At 44.4% G+C, this 21,007-nt stretch overlaps 1 protein-coding gene across 1 annotated transcript in view; it reads right to left on the reverse strand.

The window, feature by feature from the left end:
* Positions 1-21,007, reverse strand: part of GRB2 (growth factor receptor bound protein 2) — a 78,589-nt gene that overhangs the window by 29,020 nt on the left and 28,562 nt on the right. The gene's annotated exons all lie outside the window — the stretch shown is intronic.

Below are 21,007 nucleotides of genomic sequence, written 5' to 3' on the forward strand. Positions count from 1 at the left end.
TTGGCAACCATACTACAGCTACAATCTAACAAAGCCATTTACATGCATGCATGGATGCATGCGTGTGTGTGTGTAAAAAAGCCACATACATTATTAGAGCATGCTGTAATATTTAAAGCCAATTTGCTTCAGCTGCTAAGGGAGGTTTAGTAAAGCACTATGAAGAAATATGCAGCTGCATGTACAACATTTATTATCTAAAACGTGTAAAAGACAGAAAATTATTCACAGTACAGAATTACAGAACAAGATTAGAGCAAAGTTTGTAATAATCAAGGAATGTAATGATATACTGGTCATACATTAGGAGTTAACATTTTGGGGGGGGGGGATCAGAATCAACGAGTTACTACTTTTAATTGCTTCTTTCTACAAGTCTTGCATGCTCCTCAATCTTACAGATCGGCCAAGCCATTTTTAATTCTCTGCTCCTATTCATACATGCCAGCTTTTTATTCCTTTACTGCAGGTTTACTTTCAAGTAGCTTGACTCATCATACTTGCAGATTAAATCCCATGAGCTCTTTCACCCCACAGCAGCTTCTTAAAAAGAGGAAGCAGAGCATTTCAGCAGACAAAGAACAGAGTTCTGACTGAGAGCCACCAGCCTTTTATAACTAGCTACGACTCCTGCTCAGGATGTTATCAAGGAAACAGAAGACAGAACATCCTTCCTTATTTCAAACTCAGTCTCCATTTAACATTGGAAATGAAGAGTACAGAATTTACGGAGCTAGCTTTTATTCTTGGGGAATGCTGTCATCAGTCGTGGTTGAATACCTGCTGCTCAAACATACGCAGTATCCTCCAGTCTATATGTTTGTTCAGGTCTACATATGTAGTCACCAGTGTTCCCTCTAAGCTGAGTTAGTGTGAGCTAGCTCATAGTCATTAGCCTCCTGCTTACACATTTTCGTCTTAGCTCAGGAAATATGGCCCCAGAACAAACTGATTTATGCAGCAGCTCACAACTTTCATGCCAGTAGCTCACAAGGTAGAATTTTAGCTCACAAGACTCCGCAGCTTAGAATGATGATGATATTGGATTTATATCCCGCCCTCCACTCCGAAGAGTCTCAGAGCGGCTCACAATCTCCTTTACCTTCCTCCCCCACAACAGACACCCTGTGAGGTAGAAGAAGATATTGGATTTATATCCTGCCCTCCACTCCGAAGAGTCTCAGAGCGGCTCACAATCTCCTTTCCCTTCCTCCCCCACAACAGACACCCTGTGAGGTAGATGAAGATATTGGATTTATATCCCGCCCTCCACTCCGAAGAGTCTCAGAGCGGCTCACAATCTCCTTTACCTTCCTCCCCCACAACAGACACCCTGTGAGGTGGGTGGGGCTGGAGAGGGCTCCCACAGCAGCTGCCCTTTCAAGGACAACCTCTGCCAGAGCTATGGCTGACCCAAGGCCATGCCAGCAGGTGCAAGTGGAGGAGTGGGGAATCAAACCCGGTTCTCCCAGATAAGAGTCCTCACACTTAACCACTACACCAAACAGAAGGGAGTATTGGTAGTCATAATATTATTTAAGCACACCCCATTCTGTAGTGTTTGTCCTGGATATTTGTTCTCCAAGTCAGAACAATTACATCCTGATAGCTTACTGATTCTACTTGTTTACCTCTCGGCACCATTTAACAGCAAATTGCTACTATCTATACTGATTTCTAAAAATGATGCCTTCTGCTCCAAGTAGCATTCAAGGCAATGTAAACTTATCAAAGCAAATGTAATAAAACAATATTAACAATAACAACAATATCCTATAATGTGCACACAAGCTCCCATAGATAAAAAAGGTCAAAACTGAAAAGGCAAATATATGGCTTATGCCAATTGTATTAACAATAATTCAGCATTTCAGAGTAAGAGACTTAAGTTCTAATTGTACTTATACACTTGCTCCCTTTCTCTGTATTATCATCACCATTCAGCCTTCATCTCGCTGACATCAGCCTCTACCTCTCTGATCTGTAACCAACCCACCTGTCCTGCCAATCTTAGAAAGGATTGGTCAGCCCTGATCCAAGTGTTATTTGTGGAGAGAATAAGATAAACCTCAGCAGGAGTGTGAGTGAAAGAGAAAAGAGGCAAGACTGACCAGAAGAATAAACAGCAACAGATCATGCTACACAGAAAGAACACGCCACAGAGTCACATCCAACTAATGGCAACACTCATCCATGGGGCATTCAAACAAGAGATGAACGCAGGTGTCTTGCCTTTGACTTCCTCTGTGTAGCAATCTCAGCTTTCCTTAGTGTCGCCCACCCAAGTACTAACCAGGGTGGATAAAAATCAGGGATTTTTTAAAAAGAAATGCTTTTTTGAGGGAGAATCTATCTAAAGATAGTTTTCTATTTAAGATACATTATAGTCCAAAGGTTATTTATCATGAAATAAGGATTTAGTTTTTAGTTATGTATTGTGAAGTTGTATATTCATGCAATGTTTAAATGTTTTGGTAAATGAATTCTATTAATCCATTCACAATATTATGCTTTCCCAGAGGTTTCTGTAAAATTGCTTTGGGCAGTTTTTCTGTCTAGAAGATATTATCACAGATGCTTGGTTTTGCAGTTCTCAAAACTGTGAATTTGTGCCTGCAGAGATAATATTCCTTTGCCTTAACAGCAAAAATGTAGCAAAATAGACATACAGAGTTGAAACCTCTGTCCTATTGGTCCTCTGCAAATCTATACACACAGAATCAACAACTTAGCTTTTAAGTTGCTAAATTTCAAGAAGTTCAATGAATATAAGATTGTTTGAGTGGAATAGGTCTGGATAAGGAGGAGATGTTAAGTGGGGGCAAGCAGTACAAATGAACGTGAAACTTTTTGAGCAGAATACTCCAAAAACCTTGAGATCTTTAGGAGTGTATCCTTATGGAAGTGTAAGCAATGCAAGAATACATAGGCTATATAATGTTATTGTTTTGGTTAAATAACATAATTTAAATGAACATATGAACATATGAAGCTGCCTTATACTGAATCAGACCCTGGGTCCATCAAAGTCAGTATTGTCTTCTCAGACTGGCAGCGGCTCTCCAGGGTCTCAAGCTGAAGTTTTTCACACCTATTTGCCTGGACCCTTTTTTGGAGATGCCAGGGATTGAACCTGGGACCTTCTGCTTCCCAAGCAGATGCTCTACCACTGAGCCACCGTCCCTCCCTAAATAAATGGTTATTGTTAATGATTATTTTTATTCTTCCAATAAAGTACAGCAGAAAAGTTGTCCAAATATGAATGATTAACCTATTAAACTGGTGATAATTCACCTTGCAGTGGTTTCATAAATATCTATATAACTAAAACTAACCTTAAAAGCTATTATACTAAAATGAAACCTTCGTCTGGGTTGTAAATATTAAGGTAGGGGTGCCAGCCTCCAGGTGGGGCCTGGAGATCTCCCACTTTTACAAGTGATTTCCAGCTGGCAGAGATCAGCTCCCCTGGATAAAATGGTTGCTTTGAAGGGTGGATTCTATGGCATTGTACAATGCTGAGGCCCCTCCTCTCCCCAGACCCTGCCCTCTCCCAGATCCACCTCCAAAGTCTCCATGTATTCTCTAAAACAGACCTAGCAACCCTATATTAAAGACAGCAAGAATTAGACTTTACACAAAAAAACCATGCTTTAAATCATGTCTTGCTGACTAGTGATTTGAATCATAATTTAAACCATGATTTAAATCAATTTGATTTGAATCAAATCCATCTTGGTACTAACTGTGGCTGATCCTGCTCAGCTTCCAAATTCTGATGAGCTCTGGGCAAGCTGGGTTATTCTCGTTGCTTCACTGAACTGGCTGCAGAAAGGTGTAGTCCTGATTCCAAAGAAAGGCCCAAAGAAAAAGGGGCTAGTGCCTCAACCAGTTCTTTATCCCAAGTGTCAAGAAGCGGAAGTGCCAGTAGTGGGGAAGGAGAGCAGGCTGTGTGAAAATCATCAGTTACAAGTAAGCAACCTGCTTTTCTTCTTCAAGATCTCTCTGCAATCCCATATAAAGATAGGATATATAGTTAATTATTAGGAGACAGTTGCTGATGCTGTCTATGGAGAAAAGGAAATAAAGGACAATTATTCTAAATTATGCATCAGCCCTGGATCAAGCATTATGGGCACAGCAAGTGATGATTAATGGTACTGCACAACTGGCACATCTTTTGAGTAGCGGGGAAACAGGAGACTACTGCTTGGATAGGAAGAAGTAATGACCACTAATACTTATATGGGAATTTGCTATATTGAAAAATTGTGCTCCAGGCACAGTTATGCCAGGGCAAAGTATAAACCCAAAGCGGACTATGCCATAGTAGCAAAAATGTGAGGAACTGAAGAGGTCTTCTAACCCAAAGGAGACTGAAGACATAATGGGCTAAAAGTGCAGAGGGTGTCTGCCTTAGATTTCACTAGATTAACACTTGCTCCAAGTTGGCAAACTGAAGAGTGACAGACATATGTGATAACTGAAGAGGTGTTAATTATGACACAAGAACAGGACTATTATTTTATTTATTTATTTATTACTTTAAATTTCTATCCTGCCCTCTCCGCAGACTCAGGGCGGCTAACAACATACATTTTTACAATTTAACCAATAAAAACTACAATTTAAAATTATTTAAAACACTTAAACATTTAAAATATTCCATTGCATTTTTGGTGCTGTATCACTATAATATAATTTAACGTAGATATAAATGTAAATGGTGATCATGGTACTCTGTAACGGTGTAGAGTGGCAGCTCTCTCCCAAATTAGGTTAGTTCTCAAAAACCTGTCGAAACAGTTGGGTCTTACAGGCCCTGCGGAAAGTAGAAAGATCCCGCAGGGCCCTTATGGCCTCTGGGAGAGTATTCCACAATTCTGGCACTGCCACCGAGAAGGCCCTAGCTCGCGTCTGCCGCAACCTAGCCTCCCTTGGTCCAGGGATGGGCAGCAGATTTTTTTGTCCCTGAACGCAGTGCTCTCCGGGGAACGCAATAAAAATCAATTTTAAACAATATATACAAATTCTGGTTTATGTATAAAAACCTGAATTGAGCCTGGAAACAAATTGGGAGCCAGTGTACATGGAACAAGACTGGACTCCATGCCCTTAAATCTGTAGCCATGCAAAAAGTTGAATACTTGCACTTTTGCTGTTAAAGATATGTATGGCAGGCTATACACACTGCCTTGTGTGTACATATAATATTAAATGTTAAGCTTCTGCAATGTAAATAAAAAAGGAGCATGTGAAAATAGAACCAGGGAATGCTTCATACAGTAAATGTATGTGTGCCGTATCATCCCCAAATGATAAAATGGCACATGCAACTGAAGCTAGGGGAAAAATCACTGTTAAAGTTAAAATCAAATAGCCTGGATTTGTATGAACCTTTTTAAAAACGACCATCCTTTTCATTGCAGCATTGTCTTGGCAAATGCGCAGTTTGGTAAGACACTGACAATAATGGCATCATTGAAGAAAAGCAGGTGTAGTGTTGCGTTGCCCAAGAAAAATGGAGAAGTGTGGAACAGAATGGGAAACCAACATGGCAACTAGAATGATTAAAGGGCTGGAGCACTTTCCCTATGAAGAAAGGTTGAAACGCTTGGGACTCTTTAGCTTGGAGAAACGTCGACTGCGGGGTGACATGATAGAGGTTTACAAGATAATGCATGGGATGGAGAAAGTAGAGAAAGAAGTACTTTTCTCCCTTTCTCACAATACAAGAACTCGTGGGCATTCGATGAAATTGCTGAGCAGCCAGGTTAAAACGGATAAAAGGAAGTACTTCTTCACCCAAAGGGTGATTAACATGTGGAATTCACTGCCACAGGAGGTGGTGGCGGCCACAAGTATAGCCACCTTCAAGAGGGGTTTAGATAAAAATATGGAGCACAGGTCCATCAGTGGCTATTAGCCACAGTGTATGTGTGTATATAACATTTTTTGCCACTGTGTGACACAGAGGGTTGGACTTGATGGGCCGTTGGCCTGATCCAACATGGCTTCTCTTATGTTCTTATGACTGATTTGTTCATAGCAAGTCTCTGTTCCTAAAGAATACCATGATTGGCAGCACTATGAAACTTATCATGCTGGGAAGTATGATAAATACAGTGGAAAAGAATGTGAGGGAAAAGCTTCTGATTTACAGAAGTAATTGAAGAAACAGCAATCGTTTTTCAAGAAGTCACATCAAACGAATGAAGCGGCAGTGAAGGCACACAACGATCACACACGAGCTTGCTGTGTCTTCAAACCCCTTTTCCGAAGGGGAGTTTGTAAAAAGTATACGCTCATGACCGCTGAAGTAGTCTGTCCAGATCAGCGGCAGGCTTTTGCAAATATAAGTCTCTCAAGAAACATAGTTGCAGAGAGAATTTGTGATCCGAGAATTTACATAGGTAACTGGCAGAAAAAAACTAATATTTATCCATGGAATTGATCAAGATGGTGTGTTAGAGAAGGACTTTTAGAAATCATTCCTATGAAAGACACAACTACAGGTGACGACATCTTCAAAAACTTGGCGGGAGCTCTGAATAAAATTGATGCTGACTGGACAAAACTGGTGAGTCTGATAGAGTGCCTCAAATGGGGGGGGGGGAGAGCTGGAGTTGCTGCAAAACTCAAAGAAAAATTGGTAGCTGCAAACCCTTAACATCCGTTCTTCCATTGCATTTTGCACCAGGAAACACTGCAGCAAAACACGGAAAATGGATAGTGTACTGTGTGCGGTCATAAAAACTGTTCATTTTATTCAAGCCAGAGGCCTCAACCATAGGCAATTTAACCGTCTTCTTGTGGAAAACGCAATCAAACGCATTCAACCATATCACACTGAAGCGAGATGGTTAAGTCACGAAGCTGTATTGAAACGCTTCTGTGAACTGCAAAGTGAAATACAGGTGTTCATGGATCTGAAAGAGAAGACTGTCCCTGAATTACAAGACAATCAACGGTTTCATGATGTTGCTTTATGGTGGATATTACAGAACACCTGAACTCTCTGAACACAAAGCTGCAGGGCTGAAACAAAGTTGTGATAGAATTTTATGATAGTGTAAATTGAATTGATAAACTGAATAAATTGAATTCAATTTATTAGAAAAGTCTGCAATGTACCATTAACCATTGGCTTTAATATGTTGTTGTTAAGCACAATAGGAAGTCCGGCACTAAGTAGACCCACTCAAAACCTTGTCAAGGCAATGATACTAGCGGGGAAGGCGGTCATCGCTTTGGGGTGGAAAGATAAAAGTAAATGGTCAATAGAAATCTGGCACAACTATTTGTTTGATTACATACAGTCTGACATCGTGACAACAATCAACAAGGATTCCACGTGGGAAGATAGAGTCAAGGAAATCGAGACCAGATGGAACCCTTATTTAGAATGGATCTCAGGAGAAACAAGGAAGGACTTTCAGTGGAAGATCAAGACTTTGTGCCCTTGGCTGAGGGGGAAAGACTAAGAGAAGATGGGGAGGGTTGGGGGGGGGGGGGAGGGTAAGAGCTATTTGTAATTCCAACATTCATATGTTGTAATGGTCAATTGTACAGGAGTCAATAAAACATAAAAATATTTATTAAAAAAAAAGAATTTTATGATAGTGTTTGCGCCTTTGAGGTGACGTTTCAGCTTTGGGAAAAGCAACTTCATGAAAATAATTTGTAGATGATATTGTAATACAAATTTTAAAACTTTTTAAAAAGTTTAAATGTTAAAATGTTTACTGAATTCATCGTAAGCTTTCTGCCATTATGCATTTTCTCAATCAACAAATATGAATACTACAATGCCTATCGTGTGGGGGTTTGATATTTAAAAGGGTTCCTCGCACTGAAATAGTTGGGAACCACTGATCTAATTTAGCAGAAAATTTATGAAACAGCTCAAGGAAGCAGCCCCTAATTAAAACTAATCTCATCAGGATAATGCAAATGCTAAAGGGGAAAACATTACTTTGATATTTTAACATTGCAGTATAATTAACATTCTATAACTGCACTTAAGTCAGCATACGTGCTTAGCCAGTAGCCAAAATGTAAAGATATTTCTTTCATACTGCTAATAGCTTTGAAGTTGAAGATGCATATTAATATCAGTCTTTCAATCGAGGAAAACGTAAGACAATCTGTTTTAAATATACATCAATGCCGTTATAGTGGTCTCGCTTGATATTTAATTCATTGAGAGCCATCTTAAATGTAAATGAAGCTTTCAGAGTACTTTCTGCATTCTAAAATTTGTGAGTCTAGTAGAAGAGTAGAGAACACACGGGTTTTCTACAGAATATCACAACTAATTAATGCGATCCTGTATCACAAATTTAGAAAACTCCCATTCTTGTGAAATTGTTGAACAGCTTCTGTAATAAGCTGTAACAAATGATGAACATCTGGAGGAGGGAAGTCAAACATCTGGCCTGTGGTTCACACCTGGTCTGTGGAGGGCTCAAATCCAACACCCAAGCAACGTCCTCCTCCCCCTTCCTTTCCAGGGCTGCTTCTGCACCTTACCTCGCTTTCCCCCCAGCTCCCTCAGTAGTTCTTTGCTTCCTTCCCCTTGCCTCTCCCCCCTCCTTCTCTCACACACAGGCACATGGAGATCCCACATGGCTGCTTTGTGCCAGAGAGATACAAAGACAAGCCTGCATCTGTCTGCTTGTGTCTCTCTCTCACACACACACACACCCCTGCTTGCTTCTTCAGGGCTGCTTCTCCTATTTTGGGATGAAGGGGAAGGAAAGAGAGAGAGAAAACAAATTTGGAATCCCATCACAGCAGTTTAAGACCAACAACATTTATGCCAGGTGTAAGTTTTTGTGTGCAAACACACTGCTTTGGAGAGAGGGAGGCAGGGTGGGTGGGTGGAAGGCAATTATTTGGGCTTATTTTGAAAAGTTGTTTTTTAAAAAATGGATTTATCTGTTCCTATCTGCTCCCCCCCCCCCCCAAAAAAAGACCTTGATTAGGAATAAAAAACACTTGGATTGGTCCTTATATCTTGGGGAGTGGAGTGATTTCTGATGCCAAATGATAACAGCACACGTTGGTAAATGAGACAGGAAAACTAGTCCTCAATTCAGTCCAGAAGGATGCGTTGTCTTGAGCTTCATTATCAATTGCAGTTCGGCAGTCTCTCTCTCTCTTTCTAATCTCCCTTTGAAATTCCTTTGTAAGAGCACTGCTGCTCTTAGGTCAGCAACTGAATGTTCCCATTTCCAGTCTCAGACTTATGTCCATTTATTCTTTGCGCCCTCCTGGACTGAATCCTCCTGGATGGAATTGAAACCTAGGCTTCCTGTCTCATTACCAACGCTGGTATCTGCACGCCTACCACATATCACATTAATCCAATCAAGTCTGCTGCTGCCATTCGACATCTGAAATCACCTTTATAATGTTTATACCTCCAGCACCTCATGTTACATTCTATGGCAGGGGTGGGGAACCTTTGGTCCGCAGGCCATAAATGGCCCGCGAGACCCCTCAGACTGGCCTCAGAAGCCTCCCCAGGCCCAGCTGGCTTGCAGGAATCTCGGGCCGTGCTGTGCACCGGCCTCCTGGCCAAGCTGGCTGGCAGCGATCTCTGGGCCGAGCTGCATGCTGGCAGCAATTTCTGGGCCACGCACCGGCCTCCCCGCCCAGCCAGCTGTGATCTCTGGGCTGCATGCCGGCCTCCCCTCCTGGGAGTTGCTGGGTTGGGCGGGCCACGCTGGCCAGGGAGGTTGGCTGCCAGGGCGGTGGTCATGTTTTAGTTTCCCTTTCATGTTTTTGTTCCCCCTTTCTGTTTTCCTTTCTTCTCCTCCTTTCTTTATTTTCTCCCCCCCCCCAATTCTTTATTTCCCTTTATTTCCATTTCTTCCTCCCCCGTTTCTTTATTTTCTTTCATTCCTTTTCTTCCTTCTCATTTCTTTATTTCCCTTTGTTTCTCTCTCTGGAGCCTGAGTGGTGGGTGTTGTAAAGGACGGTTGGTGGGGTATTAGGGTGCCTTGGGTCTGGTGGGAGCAGCTGCAGTTTCTGCATGAAGGGAGGGAAGGCAAGGGTGGGAGCCAGTTTCCACCAATTCAACCTCCACTGGATAATCCCAGATATGCTAATATAAGGGTGTGTGGCCTAATATGCTAATGAGTTCCTGCTGGCCCATGAATGATGTTATAAGTTTCTAAGTGGCAGAAAAAAGGTTCCCCACCCCTGTTCTATGGAATGCATGGCCCAGCCCAACAAAGTTGCACTTATGATAGATCCACCCCTCTAGATGTAAATCCATTTTGTAGTTGACCTTCCTCAGAAGCGAGCTAGTCCATCAGCCTTTCCTTAATCAGTTACAAAGCCTTCTGCTTTGATACTTGCCGGCATAATAATTGCAGGCTGTGTACCTGTAAGGACCATAATTTTTTTTTATTAGCTATAAAACACAACAGCCATAAATCACAGTGATTGTTTTAAAATCTGCCAGTGCGGCACTAATGGAACGGGCCCGAGAGACAATAAATACCTCCTCGATAGAAGAGATAGTCACCCTTACCATGAAGCAGGCAGTGGTGCGACATCTCCTAAAGAAAACTGTTCTGGATCTGGGACAAATGTGTAACTACTGTCCAATCTCAAATGTGCCATGCTTGAGCAAGATGACGAGCAGGCTAATCCCGACTTACGAGGTGGCTGGCTGCTCGAATGTGGGCTTAAGTGAGGTGCTACTCGTTCACTTCCTAAGGTCTAAATTATGCCGGAGCACAGCACCAGGGAGAAGGTGCAGACGGCTGTTTGTCTGGCTGCCACCATGGTGACCCCGCTGCAGCATGGACTCGAAGTGTATTACCAAGGCGGGTCCGGCAGAAGAAAGGGGCACTGTAGACCCGAGGGACTGGCCCTCCTGGCGCGGGTGCCATTGCACATGATAGCCGGGGGCGGGGAGAGAAATGCTCACAAATAGGCTGCTCTCCTTCCCCACCCCACTTTCAGACAGAGTCCCAGGCCAATGACACGCCCCTGCAGTCCATGGGGAAGCTCCCAGTGAATACTTAGAGTTAGCCCCATGCAACGGCCCCCCAGACATAGAATCGGGGAAGCCCCATGGCAGTTTGCCATCTGCAGGCTGTGTGTGCAGATGCCTTCCCCCCAGCACCATGGGAGCCCTATCCCAAAGAGCACACGAAGGCAGCAGTCCCAGCCGCGCACCCATTCCAGATGCCCCCCCTTCCCCACAGTCGCACCAGTCACCCATTCCTGGTCTGCGATCACAACCACCCCAGGAGGACAGCCAGGCTGATGGGAAGCATCCATCCCCAGACAATCCCCCTCCACGGTCCGCACCAAAACACCTCCCACAGGACCCCCCCTCCCCATCCCTCTTGCCACAGTCAGCCAGAGAGGCACAATGACTATACGCACCATGCAGACAAAAACTTTATTCAAGCAACAGCCCTCAGGAGGTCCACTCTCCACCCTCCAAACACACGTGTTGCCTCAGAGAGGGAGCAGGAATAGGGTCCTGGCAACCCCTAACCAGACAAGGGCAGCCGCGACATTCAGGGTGGTGGCCATGGTGCCGTCCACACATGGGTCCTGCCTGGACACCCCCTGGGGCCAGGGCTGCTCACTGCTGGTGAAGCAGCCGGTCACTCAGCCACCAGTGATTGGTCTATGCTGGCAAGGAGTCGCTCAACCATCCCCCACCACTCCAGCGACAGCCTTGCCGTGGTTAGGAGGCTGGAAAGGTGTGTGGTGGCTGTCGAGATCGTCCATCATTGGGCTATGGCTGTTGTCTCCCGCCACTCCTGCTATCCCTCCAGGTGCTCCCTCTCGATGGCTGCCCACATGGAGGACAGGGCGGAGGGAATTCTCTGAGCCAGCCACCCACAGTTGTGTGGGGCCTAACTCCCGCCCATCTGGACGGCGATCAGATCTGCTCTGTTCAGATGGCGCTCCCACCTGCTCCTCTCCTCCAGGGCATGGTGGCTCACAAGGGGGAGGAGGTGGGAGGAGGCTATCACCTGTAGCTGCCGTAGCCACCTCTTTTGTATCCCCGCCCTCCTGGACATGAGGAGGGGATGTAGAGAGATGCGGGATCTGCAAAATGAGAAATGTCATCATAGCCAAGCGTTTCCTCAGGGACAATCTCTGAAGTCCTCCACCACATGGCCCGCAAGTGTCACTGTGCAGCTACCTATGAAAGGGGACAGGGGTCGGCAGTTGCCCTCGACTGTGTAGTGTACCTGAGCTCGGACCGCCCCCCAATCCCATGGCGAAGCACGCACCTGGCAGGGCGTCCAAGGGTCTGTCATCCGTTGTCAGACAGAGCCCAGCAACAGCAGCATCCATTCCCTCATCACCCAATGTGTCCTCCTGCTGAGCTGGTGGCTGGGAGCTCAGGTCGTCACGGGACGGTGCTGGCTGTAGGCTCTGGGTGTGGCCAGATTTCTTGCTGACCATGCTGAACAAGCTCACCCTCCCCACACACAGCTTGCCAGCCAGTCACCATATGCGTTTCCTGTCTCCAAGCCCCCCATGGAGCTGCTGGCACCCCTAGAGAAGTCCTGGGAGTCACCCGCAGAAGGCAAACAGCGGCCCTGTCACCTCCAGCATCTCCCATAGACCGCTGGGGCCCACAGCAGCCAGGAAGACACCAGAGGAATGCATGGGCTAACTCACCACAGAGCATGTCCACTCTGTGGGTGGTCACAACCACTGGGTGGATGAGCAGTCGCATGACAACCTTGGATCCGCTCAGGCCTCCTCGTAGATCGCCCCCTCAGCAATGAGCCGCCTGACCTGTTTCTTGGCAGGCCTGAACGAGTCATTCCAGCACTTTAAGGTGGACAGCTCTGTGCGGGTTGCATGGCCCACAGAAGAGACACGCTCCACTGCCATATGCCAGAAAATTCAGTGACACGAGGATGCTCCACCAACTCCCAAGAAAGCAAGTGCCACCCCTGCTTTCTTGGCCATCAAGCCGAACAGTTGTGGCGTCTCCGCCTCCGTCCAGTTCAGCTGCTGTTGGCCATCTGCATTGGCTGAAGTGCCCGCCGCCATCTCTCCCACAGGCAGTGGGATGTGGGGGTGTCTGCCCTTGGCTGGAAGAGAGTGCCTGCTCACATGCCATTAGCTGCGGCTTGTGGTCGTTCCTCGGCAGGTGAGTGCTTTACAAGGGCAGCTGCAGTACCAGCTGACGGCCCACCCCTGTGCTGTGCCTTGGTGACAAAGGGAACGGGACAGGGAACGGACCATCTATGGAAAGCTGCCGCCCCTCACGCCCAAGCCCCCCTCTGCAGTTAGAGTGCTGAGGACACTTTCATGACACCCAGCCACCAGTCAGGAGAGCAGCGGTCAGCGGGGGCTGCTCGCTCACACTTACCTGTATGCACCCTGAGTCACCGGAGGCGAGGTACCTGTTGCAGCCTGGAATAAGGAGAGGTTAGCGACCAAGTATAGACCTCGCTCTCTGCCTAGCTGGCTCACCTTGTACAATCTAAGTGCCCTCTCTGTGCATCGCCCACCACCAGAGAGCCTCCCCCCCTTGCTCTAGGTTTGCCCGGTGGGGAGTTCAGAATCCTGTGCCGCACACCCCACATTATGAGTTGTGAATGGCTGGGGTGGAGGTTTTTCTAGACCGGGTGTGTGTGTGGCAATTGGCTACAGGCCAAAAGGAGATTGGTGAGATAATTACACGGCTCCCTAAGGAGTTTGCGAGCTTGTGCAGAAGCAGGGGGAAAATCTGTTTTCTGGATCAACAGGTGCCTATGCAATGCGCCGGCATTTTCCTTGACGTAACTCTGTGCCTCTCTCGGGGGGGGGGGGGGGCGGTGTCAGGGCCCAAAATTCTTAGGGAGCCAACTACGTCTGGCCACGCCCCCAACTCTGTCCCCTCCCACACCAGCACAGGCCTCTGCACCAGGCTTCTGCCTCCACTCGGGTGCAGTGCTCAGGGGCCACTACCCTGGGGCACAGGGCAGCTCGTGTGGGCCCCCACCCATGTAAGTCGCCTCCACCCCAGTGCAGCTCAACTCCCACAGGTATAAATGCAACTTACGGCGTTTGTCATAGCTGACTTCCAAAGGAACCACCCCCCTCCAAATGACTGCGCTGTGAAGGAGTGGTGGCTAGCTAACTATAAAAATTCCTGAATGCAGCTGATTAGCTGATTGTTTGGATCCATTACAATCACCTTTTAGACCTGATCATGGGAGTGAAGGAGCTTTGGTGGCCCCGGTGGATGACCCACACAGGGAAATGGACAGGAAGAGTGCAACCATGTTATTTCTCATGGACCTGTCAGTGGCTTTTAATGCCACTGATCATGGTATCATTCAGGATCGTCCTTTGGGACTGGGAGGTATTACTTTGCAGTGATTTCGGTTCCACCTCAAAGGTAGGTTTCAGATTATAATACTGGGGGACTGCTGCTTTGCCCCGCAAGATTCTATCTTGGCCTCTATGCTTTTTCACCATCTAAGTAAAGCCACTGGGAAAGGGCATCCGGAGATTTTGGCTGGCACCATGATACTCAGCTCTACCTTATGATTCAGTGTTGACAACAAATCGGCTACCACGATACATGGCTGCAAAAGTTTATAATGCACACACACAAAATTAAGCCCACTCTCACAAAGAAGCTGCAAACAGAATGGCAACGTTACCTAAGTATAAAGTCTTCACTGTGTTTTAAAAGAGCTAGGAGTACAAAATTTTTACCCTACCCAAAATAGTATTCTATGGGCCAACAACACTCATGACTTAAATAGAAGCTTTGGCAAAACATCCCCCGTGCACAAAGCTCCTCTTTCACGTTAACAGGGAACAGAATAAAGGACGAACAGCCTACTAGGAAGTACACTCATATGCAACATACCAGCATACTGAGTTCACATTAAAAGCAGCCAACTACTGAATAAGCCAATACGAATCGTCACAAAACACAAACAACCCCATAGATATTATTTCCATGTCACACAGATAGAAGAGCCAATAAAACAAAGATGCTCAATATCATGGAAGGATGTTTTAAAACAATGAAAGTAATAAAACAGTACCCCACCACCACCCAACACCTGTGAGAGGAACAATAAAAATTCCAGTGGATAAGTTGACTACTCAAAGATGAATCCGCACACAAGACCTCCAGATAATAATCACCTCGTGTTATAATTTCAATATGCAACAATGACCTTAACTGAACAATGCAGCAACACAGATAATGATTGCGGCTCACCCTCTACCTATATGTATGAACTGGTAATTTCCATTTCGATGTATCTGAAGAAGTGTTCGTGCACACAGAACCTTGAATAAAACTGCGTTGGTCTTAAGGGTGCCACTGGACTTGAATTTTGTTCTACTGCTTAACACATCTACCCACCAGCACCTATCTTTATGGAAGGAAACACATTAAACTGCTCGGAATGGAAATCAATCAACCTCACAAAGAAACTTGTATAGATGCAGAGTGATACTTCCTTTTTTACAAAACGTAAGGGTGCTTTCGGTTTGGCTAGGGCCACTAAGTAGGCTGCCCCACTAATAAGGGTGTTTTTAGGGATTGTGTTTTTTGAAATTAAAAAAAAAAATCCAGTTTAGGGCTTTATCTTCTTTCAAAAGCCAGTTTGGTGTAGTGGTTAAGTGTGCGGACTCTTATCTGGGAGAACCGGGTTTGATTCCCCACTCCTCCACGTGCACCTGCTGGAATGGCCTTGGGTCTGCCATAACTCTGGCAGAGGTTGTCCTTGAAAGGGCAGCTGCTGGGAGAGCCCTCTCCAGCCCCACCCACCTCACAGGGTGTCTGTTGTGGGGGAGGAAGGTGAAGGAGATGTGAGTCGCTCTGAGACTCTTCGGAGTGAAGGGCGGGATATAAATCCAATATCTTCTTCTTCTTCTTCAAAATTCAACTAGCCCAGATAGGGGCGATTTAAAAAGATTTTAGGTTTCTCATAAAAGGCAGTGTGACTACTAGGCCACATCAGGCTCCCTTTTAAAGAGACTACGGTTGCAGTGCATCTTGCTTTCAGCCACTGAAAGCTGGTGCATCCTTAGATTTCCATAGGGTAAACCACAGCTTCTCTCTAGTTATAGGGGACACCTGATTTCTAGTTTACAAGGAAATCTTGTTTGTCCTAGGATCTAGGAGGATATAACAAGGACTGCCTTCATCTCAAGGTAGCCTTTTAAAAACTGTAATATTAGAACATGGCACTTTGAGTTGCTAAAGTTTAAGAGCCATTACTATAGATCAATAAAGGAGAACATATATTGTCTGCATATGAGCCTGAAAATACTTCTTTGAAATCCCAAGCTTGCTTGCTGAATGTGCATGTATGTAAAGTTGACTCTATTCCATAAATATCGAATTTAAACATATATGCCTAGATGCTTAGGGGGATTGTTTTCTATTACAAAGCTTTATTAATAAATGTTCTCATTTCTTAAATTTAAGCAATAATAGGATCCAGTAGTCAGAATTCAAAGGGGTTGCTGTAGTAGTCTTTCAAATGCCCCAGGACTTTTGTTTTTATTTTTCTACAACAGACGACATTATTTCAATAGGAGTTTCCATGAGTCATGGCTCACTTCCTCAGATATGTAAAGAGAAAGTAAACTGGAAGCTCTAGGGAAAGGAAAGGCTAAAAGGGGGGAGAGGTGGCAAGACGGATAGTGAGTCATCTCCTCTCCTTCCCTTGTAAATAGAATTTACAAATAAATAAATAGAATTCCCAGTTTGATATCCCTTTACATTTCTGAGGACGTGAACTGTGATTCATGAAAACTGAAATCGAAATTAACGTTGTCAATCTTTAAGGTGTCACTGGACTCTTGTATTACTCACAAGTCAAATCAAAATCAAATCCAAATCCAAATCAATTACAACAAGCCATATGGCCAACATCTGAATAGCATTTCAACTCTAGCATGGTATTTGTCTCTACTACGACTTGGATTGCTCAGGCTAGCCCCATTTAATCAAAAGCTAAGCAGGGTCGGCCCTGGCAAGCATTTGGATGGGAGACCTCTAAGGAATACCGTGATCATGACATGGAGGCAGGCAACGGCAAACCATCTCCGAATGCCTCCTGCTTTGAAAACCGTGCGTGGTCGCCATAAGTCAGCTGTGACTTGACAGCACTTTCAACCACTATCAGTGCAAAATTAAACCTTCTGTTACTAAATCTCTCCATTTGCCCCCGTGCTCCCACCTCAACTTCAAAAGCTCTTTGACAGTTCTTAAACGCACAATTCAAGCCTTCTTCGCCAAAAAGTTTCGATTTAATCTGGAAGAAAATTTAAAATTAAAAATACACAACAGGTTCACACACCGCTGTAGCTTTCTAATGCAGGAATCTGACTTTTACCTAAAAACCTCTGAAAGCGTATATATTCTGGGATACGATAAGATGTCAAGTCCCAGAAGGTTTAATTACAATATTGCTAACTCACAACAATAAAACTCATTAGAAATACAACTATACAATTAAACTGAATGCCAAACAGCTGTCTGGAAGCCAGTCCCTCTACAAAAGCTTTAGTTCAACGTCCCCACTTAATCACTAATAGCTTTTTGCAAAAAACGAGTAACTTAAGATAAGAAAGGCAGAAATAGGTTTCTAATACTAGACTTCATATTTAACACTTTGTATGACCACTGATACCTCCAGCGTGGTACACCTATCTACTAGCAGTAACTTTAGCCTATATTACGTAAGAGCTTGGTAGACAAACCCTAGTAAGGCGAAGTGTCTACAAGTTCGCTAGAGCTTCTTTGGGTGCTGCGCTGCTTTATCCCTCTCCTCCAAAAAAAGCTCCACCTAAATGGCCTTGTAGGAAAAACCAGAGGAGAAAGCCTTTGCATAAAAGTACATAATAATAATAAGTTTTTATTTATACCCCGCCCTCCCCGCCAAGGCAGGCTCAGGGCGGCTTACAGAGCATGATACAATATCATGGTACGACAACAACAGATAAAAATCAATCAGCAATATAAATACAAAATATAAATTAATTTTAAGAATAAGCTAAAACAATACAGTGGTGCTACAGTCTCTGTTTACCCAGGCAGCGTAATATTCGTTCTGGTTACATCTTAAAGGCTTCTTGGAAGAGGGCAGTTTTGCAGGCCCTACGGAACTGGTTAGGATCCCGTAGGGCCCGCACCTCTTCCGGCAGCTGATTCCCACCACTGGGGCGCTTTTATAGAGAAGGCCTGCTCCCTAGTTGTTTTAAGTTTGGCCTCCTTAGGCCCAGGGATTTCCAAAAGATTTTGTGAGCTGGAACGCAGTGCTCTCTGCATTCACTTCCAGGGAGGAAACAGTACACTTCCAGGGGAGTAAAGGTTATTTGCGTTTGCCAGCCAGATACCTTATTTCATAGTGAGACTGCAATCCAATAACTATATTATTCTAAAGTTGCATTCCAAGGGAAAACTGCAAGACCAACCTCCAGACATCAACAAAGATTTCAACTTATCACCAGGCAAAGGCGAGGGGAGGTGATTGAAATATTTTTCATTCTTCAGGCTGTCCTACTACTGTAATACTGCCTCTGATTAAAAATCATGAACCGACTTCTTAAGAGCCCACTGACTACATAGTTACTCAAAGACTATGCTATGCTTTAATTAAAACTTTCATGAAACCAGCACAGAATGTCTAAAACCTAAAGACTAACTTTAGGAGATTTAGGAATTGTCAGCCATGCAGCCACAGAAGTTACAAACAAACTAAAAGGAGCAAGAGAAAATAGGAGACAAAGTCTTTTTGTGCCAGTATTGTGAGCAGCACAACAATGACAGCTTTTTCAATGGTACTGGAGATTACCTTTGTCGCCGATAACCACTTGTGTTCCTATTTGCAGAAGGTGGCATTTGAAGCAGGTAGCTAGCAGAAACTTTATTACACCAGTATGCTTGCTGTTAACTGCTGCAAGGCTTTTCAAGAAAAGCAGCCCTTATTCCCATGCTTGCTGACAAATGCCACAGAAGGGAATACAAAAAGAAAGACTGCCACTTACAAAGTGGAATTCTTCACGGAATATTTGACTACTTGGCAGTCACACAAGAAGTCAACTTGACCAACACGCACCCCCTACGACTGCATAAAAATGTCTAACACTAAAGTTCTCAAGCCTGTTGCTTTGAAAACTTAAGGCAAGAACCAAGTAAACATCGATCCAAAATGACACTGTTGGTAAAGTACTGTTATTTAGGAAGAGCAGATTTGTTCAGATTAGCCACTATAAATAGTAGAACCTGTCTCAGATGTAATTCAAAAGTAACTCCCCCCCCCCACCAAGATGAACGCTTCTGTGCCAGCTAGCTTCCCCGTTCCCACCAGTAAGAGCCTTATATAAACTAGGAAAAGTAGTACTTAGACTTCCATTGTGGAAACTAGATTCCTCAGACACTTTACTCAGATTGTAGCGCACTGTAGAACAGGGGTGGCCAATGGTAGCTCTCCAGATGTTTTTTGCCTACAACTCCCATCAGCCCCAGCCAGCATGGGTGATGGCTGGAGCTGATGGGAGTTGTAGGCAAAAATCATCTGGAGAGCTACCGCTGGCCACCCCTGCTGTAGAAAATTATGACCTTCTGGAATGAAAGAAATTAAGTACAATTTTTAAAAAGTTGCCCAGCATAGGGAATGAAGGTTATCACTTAACCAGAAGTGCCAGACAGTTACACTTATTGGTCTGCCCCAGCCCCAAACCAGAGAAAGCGGCAGTGATCAAGTGTCACCCCACCAGGAACACCATACCTGACAGCCCCCCCTCAGCTATCTTCCCAAGACACAGATCAATTCTATGAAGCCAGACAGACAAATGGACCGGCTGCCTTGGAAGCCCTCTGTGAAAAGCTGGCTCCCAACAGCTTGAGGCGGACTCACAGTGAAGGAGACACTCAAGGATGGGTACCCCAAGTTTGAAGAAAGATCTGTTTAGCCTCAGTGTGACCTAAACCACAGATTTAGCTATCTGCAGATGGAGACAACAGGTGGAAAACCGCATACAGATCTTTAGACAGCTGATGGATAGGCCAACTTAGTTGAAGGGCCAGAAAAACAGCTGCCAAATCACTGTATTCTTGGATAATACTGGTAATTAGCTTGTACCAAAAGTTTAATCAATGCTGGTAAAATCCCTATGATTTCAAATATGCCAATACCTTACCAACATCAATCAAGGCAACACACAATCAGCTTACACTTGGATGAGCCATCTCTGAAAAAAGGTTTCCCAGGCCATCCTTGCATCTTCAAGGCTGACTACTTGCAAAAGAAGGGAGACTCAGGGCATATACTCCCAAGTATGGGTTAGACTTACAACATCCTTTTCTAAGACTAGTTCTGTCAGAGTGATTTCTACCCTGTTATATTGCATAATATCACAGACATTATTTTGATACTACTCTAAAAGAGACATACACTGGAATACAGTGGATGTATTTGATGAGAATGGGTTTAGTATATGAAATGAGATAAGAAACCAATATCCCTGTTCAGTCCCAGGGAGATGTTTGCTCCAAGTTTCATAAAAACTTGTAATTCAGCTATTTCCCTCTCCATTTTGTTCTTGAAGTTCTTGAAGTACTTGGGGGTATATATCCATTGTATTCTAACACTCTAGCTTCATTCTACAGAAAAATGTTATCCATGCTTTAGAGGAGACCAATGGAACATTACAACAGAGCCTTATTTATTATTAACCCTTCACACTTAGGAAACCTAATGATAAAGACGTCAATCTCCAATTACGTTTATTGCTTCCGCTGTTTTTTCTGCCCAGTCAACACAAACCGACGATTGCCAACTTGTGATTCTTTTAATCTGCTAAAACAATTTCCACTATTTTGCATACTAATTCATTGCCCCCTCGCTCTACATATAGGACTGCTAATTCCATCCCATGCTATTGTCTGATGAAGTGTGCTTCTAGCACACAAAAACTTACATTCTGAATAAAACTTCATTGGTCTTAAACAGAGGTGGCCAAACTGTGGCTCGGTTGCCAC

The sequence above is a fragment of the Heteronotia binoei genome, chromosome 13, assembly GCF_032191835.1.
Source record: "Heteronotia binoei isolate CCM8104 ecotype False Entrance Well chromosome 13, APGP_CSIRO_Hbin_v1, whole genome shotgun sequence".
NCBI lineage: Eukaryota > Metazoa > Chordata > Lepidosauria > Squamata > Gekkonidae > Heteronotia > Heteronotia binoei.